Source organism: Grampus griseus (genome assembly GCF_964374135.1).
Source record: "Grampus griseus genome assembly, chromosome: 20".
Classification (NCBI taxonomy): Eukaryota; Metazoa; Chordata; class Mammalia; order Artiodactyla; family Delphinidae; genus Grampus; species Grampus griseus.
Genome location: NC_139014.1, coordinates 31,410,140 through 31,416,314, shown reverse-complemented (window position 1 = coordinate 31,416,314; position 6,175 = coordinate 31,410,140). Strand labels below are relative to the sequence as shown.

Below are 6,175 nucleotides of genomic sequence, written 5' to 3'. Positions count from 1 at the left end.
TTGCTTTATTTAATATTCTAATTCCCGCTTTTCCTGTAGTAATAGTAACAGTAATAGTAATTACTATAGTAATATAATAATAGTAATTCTATTCCTCCAGGACTCTTTACCCATTTCTTCTCTTTCATATTGCGTTGTTATTTCCATGAGAAGAAGGAAGACAGAAGAATGAGGAGGGTAGGAAATTAAGATTTATGTATTTAGCTATTTAGTACCTCATTTAATTCTCCCACTAAATCTTTGAGGTATAGTTATCTCATGGCACAAATGAGAAAACTGAGACTTAGAGAAACTAAATAACTTGCCAAAGGTAATGGTTATTGGCATCCAGACTATCTGATTCCAGAAGCAAAGCATTTCCTACTATAAAATGCTGCCCCGCCTCCATGGGGAGCAGTTTCCAGGAAATGAACATTATGAAATCCCCTCTGACCTAGCTCTTGTGTGCGAGGTGACCTGACTCATGCCAGAAGGCTTGTAGAACTCTCCTTCCAGGCAGAGAAGTTTAAAAAGGCTGGTTTGCCAGTGAAGAACACCAGGAGGGGCATACTTTATGTGTATCAAATTCTATGCAGTAGATATTTACTAAGACCTACCTAAATACATTCCACTGTGGTTAGAGAATATACTTTGTATTATTTCAATCCTTTAAATTTATTGAGACCCAAATGTGGTCTGTCTTCTTATTGGTTACTATTTGCATGGTGTCTCCTTTTACTTTCAACCTATTGGTGTCTTTGAAACTAAAGTGTGGTTCTTGTGGACAGAATGTAGTCAGATCATGTTTTTTGTGCATTCTGCCAGTCTCTGCCTTTTAATTGGAGCATCTAATCCATTTACATTAAATTACTAAGAAGTAGGATTTACGTCTGCCATTCACTACCTATTTTTATGTGATATATCTTTTTTGCTCTTCAATTTCTCCATTACTGCCTTCTTCTGTGTTAAATATTTTCTAGTATACTCTTTTTATTCCTTTGTTATTTCTTCCAATTTTCTTTCTGCCCTCCTTCCTCTCCTCTCATTTAGGAACTCCCATCATGTGTATGTTGGTGAGCTTGTTGATGTCTCACAGGTGTTTGAGCCTCTGTTCATTTTTCTTTATTCTTTTTCTTTTCTGATTCACAGACTGAATCATCTCAATTGATCTCTGTCTCCTGATTCATGAATCCTCTCTTCTGCCTGATCAAATCTGCTGTTGAGCCCCTCTAGTGAATTTTTCATTTCAGTTATTGTACTTTTCAACTCCAGAATTTCCATTTGGTTCTTTTTAAAAAATAATAATAATTTCTGTTTCCTTACTGATACTCTATTTAAAGAGACCTCATTCTCATGCTTTCCTTTATTTCTTCAGACATGATTTCCTAATGTTCTTGGAACATATTTAAAATAACTGTTGTAAAGTATTTGTCTAGAAAGTCCAACATCTGTGCCTACTCAGGGACAGTTTCTGTTGATTTTTTTTTCTTATATGAGCCATGTTTTCTTGTTCTTTGTATGTATCACCAATTGTCATCAATTTTTTGTTCAAAGCTGGACATGGACATTTAAAATAATACAATGTAGCACTGTGGACACCAGATGCCCCCCTTCCTAGGGTTTGTTGTTGTGGCTGTCTGTTGTTATTTGTTTAGTGACTTTTCTGAATTAATTCCGTAAAGTGTGTATTCTTCATCATGTGTTTCTCTAAACTGTCTGCTTGGTTAGCTTCATGATCAGCTAATGACTAGATAAGGATTTCCTTAAGTGCCTAAAACCAGCAAGTTTCCCAGTGTTTTCCAAGGGCTTGGAGTTATTTGCAGACTATTGGTTTTTAAGACTACCATGGAGCTAGGGTGGGGGTAATGGGAAAAGGTCAAGTTAAAACCCCACAAAGCTTGCTGTTCTTACCAAGATTCAACCACTTTTTTTGAATAAGCATTTTTCTGAATTGTTGCAAGCTTTTTGCTAATTTACAGAGTTCTGAAAAAGTTGATCCTGACAATTTTTGCTAGTTTTCTTTTATGGAGGCAGAATTTTCAGGGGTCCTTATTCTGCCATATTACTTTTTCAATGTCAGTAGACACTGTAGTAATAACCCCTCTTTCGTTCCTGATTTAAGTAATCTGTTTTCTTTCTTTTTTCTTGATTAATCCATCTAATAGATTATTTATTTTATTAATTTTTTCAGAGAACCAGCTTTTGGCTTTAATTTTCTCTGTCTGCTCTTTTTTTCATTGATTTCTCCTCATATCTGTTATTTCCTTCTATTTACTTTTGGTTTAATTTGCTCTTCTTTTTCAAGTTTATTAAGCTGGAACATCAGATCATTATTGTTAAACCTTCTTCTTGTCTAATATAGGTGTTTAAAAATATAAATCTCCCTCTAAGCACTGTTTTAGTTGTATTCCACAAGTTTTGATAAGTGTTTTCATTATCAATTTCATTCAAAATATTTTCTAATTTCCTTTATAATTTCTTCTTTGTAATTTCTTTGTAATTACGTATAAAGATATGGCTTCATTTCCCACTATCTAGTGCTTTCCAGTATATCTTATTGTTATTAATTACTAATATAATTCCATTTTAGTCAGCTCTACTATCTCAGATGTTTGTCTTTTGAAATATGTTGAGACTTGGCAGGATGTTAATTTCAATATGATAATGAACTTGTCTATTTCTCACTTTGTATTTGTCCCTTTTTTCCCCCATGTATTGTGAAGCTTTATTATTAGGCACTATTATGCATTGAATTATATCCTCCCAAAATAGGGTGGCTCTAATGCTTTGGCAGCCAACATAAGCAAAATATATGTTGAAGTCCTAACTCCTGATTTAGACATACAGTTTTGGAGGTATAATCAATTAAGATGGGGTCATTACGGTGGGCCCTAATTCAACATGATATAGGAAAATGCCATGTGAAGACAAATTCAGATGCCACTGAAGGCACAGATTGAACTGCTGTAGCTGCAAGCCAAGGGACACCAAAGATTGCCAGAAAATCCTCATAAGCTAGGAAGAAGCAAGAAAGCCTTTCCTACAGATTCCAGAGGAAGCGTGGCCCTCCGATACCTTGATTTCAGACTTCCAGCCTCTAGAACTGTGAGAGAATAAATTTTTGTTTTACATCTCCTAGTCTGTGGTACTTTGTTACGGCAACGCTAGGAAACTAATACAAGTACGTACACATTGCATGGTATAGCTTTCTAACGTGTTAATTTCTTTTTTTTTTTTTTTTTTTTTTTTTTTGCGGTACACGGGCCTCTCACCGCTGTGGCCTCTCCCGTTGTGGAGCACAGGCTCTGGACGCGCAGGCTCAGTGGCCACGGCTCACGGGCTCAGCCTCTTCGCAGCATGTGGGATCTTCCCGGACCGGGGCACAAACCCGTGTCCCCTGCATCGGCAGGCGGACTCTCAACCACTGTGCCACCAGGGGAGCCCTAACTTGTTAATTTCTATTTCTCTGTGTCTTTATGTTTAAAGTGTGTCTCTTGTATACTGAACATATTTGGGTCTTGCTTTTTATGCAGTCTGACAAGCTCAGCCTTTTAATTAGTGTGTTTAGTCCATTTGTATTTAACGTACTTATTGATTTTAAGTCCACCAAAATGCTACTTGTTTTTTGGTTGTCTCTTTGTGTTTTTTTCCCTATGTTCCTCTTTTCCAGTCTTCTTTTGGACTAATCCAATATGCTATACATTTCATTTTCATTTCCTCTTATTGGCCTTTTGCCTATACTTCTATTTCTTTCTTTTTTTAACTTTTTATTTTATATTGGAATATAGTTTTTTTTTCCAGAGGTCAATAACTGGACTTTAATGAATAATTCTGGTAAAAGCGTTTGTGCACAGATATGCAGGTATAAAACATATATCAAAAATGAGCAAAAAGAGGGCTTCCCTTGTGGCACAGTGGTTAAGAATCCGCCTGCCAATGCAAGGGACACAGGTTCGAGCCCTGGTCTGGGAAGATCCCACATGCCGTGGAGCAACTAAGCCCGTGTCCCACAGCTACTGAGCCTGCACTCTAGAGCCCGTGAGTCACAACTACTGAAGCCTGTGCACCTAGAGCCCATGCTCTGCGACAAGAGAAGCCACCGCAATGAGAAGACCACGCACCGCAACAAAGAGTAGCCCCTGCTCGCCGCAAATAAAGAAAGCCTGCGTGCAGCAATGAAGACCCAACGCAATCAAAAATAAATAAATAAATAAAATGAACAAAAAGATTCCTTCTCTCCTTAAGTACATCTTAGAACAGCCATGACTAAGTTTAACTTGATACATGTTTCAGAGTTTAAAACCCAAGAAACTAACAAATTTTTGCACAAGTTTAACTTGAGGCATATGCATTTATTGTCCTAACACTGGAAATACTTTCTTGACATTTGATTTGATACTCTTATTGGTAAGCTTTGCCTTTTAAAAGTTTTCCTGGGAGAAAATACAAGAAAAAGGTATCTATCCAGATTACCCATCACTCTTTGAACATTACTTAGGAATAACACAATCTTAAAATAGCTCAATTTTGAAAAACACTGAGAAAATGCTGGAGTGTTACTCTTACACTCAGGATCTCTTTTTGAAAAAGAAATGAGTATAAAAGAGTAATTTTGTCCTGACATTGGTGGGATGAGACACATTTGTACTGTTCACAAATTCTACACACAGGACTGCCTGTTTTAAATAAGATCAACACAAATAGGGAACAAGAAGTAGAGAAGCCAACTTTAGGAGATGCATTCATTCCAGGGTACTTGGTTAATGCCTCTTGGGTTTTACCAGCGTATCTCTGAAAGGAGATGCACATCCTAATCTCACAGCTATTTAACAGTGATCACTTTCCTTATACACAGAAAATATGCTTACCTCTTTGACAGCTCCAGTCTTGACTGCAAAGAAAAGGTTATTACAAGAACCCAATTCTAGGTGCCCAACTACATTTTATCATCACAAATAGCTCTCAGTGTTTCTAAACAGGAGGATTATTGGCATTGCGTGTAACATAATTTTTAGTTGTGGGGGACCATTCCAGACACTTAGCATTCCTGTCCTATTCACTAAAACCCAGCAGTTTTCAAGGTCGCTGTGACAAGCAAAAACATACCCATATGTTTCCAACTGCCCCTTAATGAGAATCACTGAGATCCAAGATTAAAATCTATTAACTTCCTGACTCCCACAGAAAGCAACTACTTCATTACCTTCAATAACAATGACTGAAGAGGAACACATTGTTTAAAAAAACATTGTAATTAAATATGACTTTGGAAAGATAAGCTGATTTCTTCACATCCACAGTGATCTGAAAGGATTAGATGCACAATGTGCAAAACTTATCGTCCCCAAATGGACACATACAGTGACAGGAAAATGACTGTTTACCTTCTACTGGCAAATCTTACCCCATTTATCTTTAGTATAAAAATATGTCCACCCACTACAATAAGATAAAAAAACGTATAGATCTTCTTGATAAATTCCCTCACACTGATGTTCCTGGAAACTGCTGTTGTCTTTGCTCCAAAACTTGCTAATATAATAGTTGTTGCTGTTTCTGTAAAAACTGCACCACTTCTGGACTTCTTAGTAAGAAGTCTTTTTTGATTTAACACTTGTTCTGAAAGAGTAGGTCTTGCAGGTTGATCCCCAAAAGATCCTGTTCTCTGTTTAACAGTAGAGAGTATATTATCTGCACTTTCCTCAAGTTTGACGTTTCCCGCGCTGCCAGCCTGGGCGGCCGCACTGCAGTTCAGGCCTTGGTCACTTTTCTTCTTCTTGTGCTTATCCTTGTACATCTTGTTGCGATGTTTCTTGCACATCCACGGCTTGCGCTGTTTGGCCACCTGGCTCGTGGTCTCGCTGCAGCCCTCGTAAGTGCAGGTCTTGCTCATGAGGCCCCCGCCGCTGCCCCTGCCTCTGCCCCGGCCCCGGGTTCCCGCACTGCCGCCCTCTCCCCCAGAGTGGGTCTCCTCGTCCTCCAGATCCTCCAAACTAGCCGTGCTCTCGCCTCCCCCCGGGGTCCGAAGTGTCCAGCAGGTCTGTCTCACCTTCCCTCGCCTCCTCCTCGCCATCCCCCGCCACTTCGCACAGGTACCGAACGGGCTTGCCAGCCCTGGCGCTGCCCCCCCAGGGCCGGAGCCTGCCGCAGGACACATTTCGGCCGCAGCCGCGTCCTGCTCTCCACAGGGGCGCAT

General features: G+C 39.0%; 1 pseudogene across 1 annotated transcript; it reads right to left on the bottom strand.

The window, feature by feature from the left end:
- Positions 1-5,463: 5,463 nt before the first annotated feature.
- On the bottom strand, positions 5,464-6,175 carry LOC309838697 (regulatory factor X-associated protein-like; annotated as a pseudogene). Its single transcript has one exon. The product of its transcript is annotated as a regulatory factor X-associated protein-like (transcript).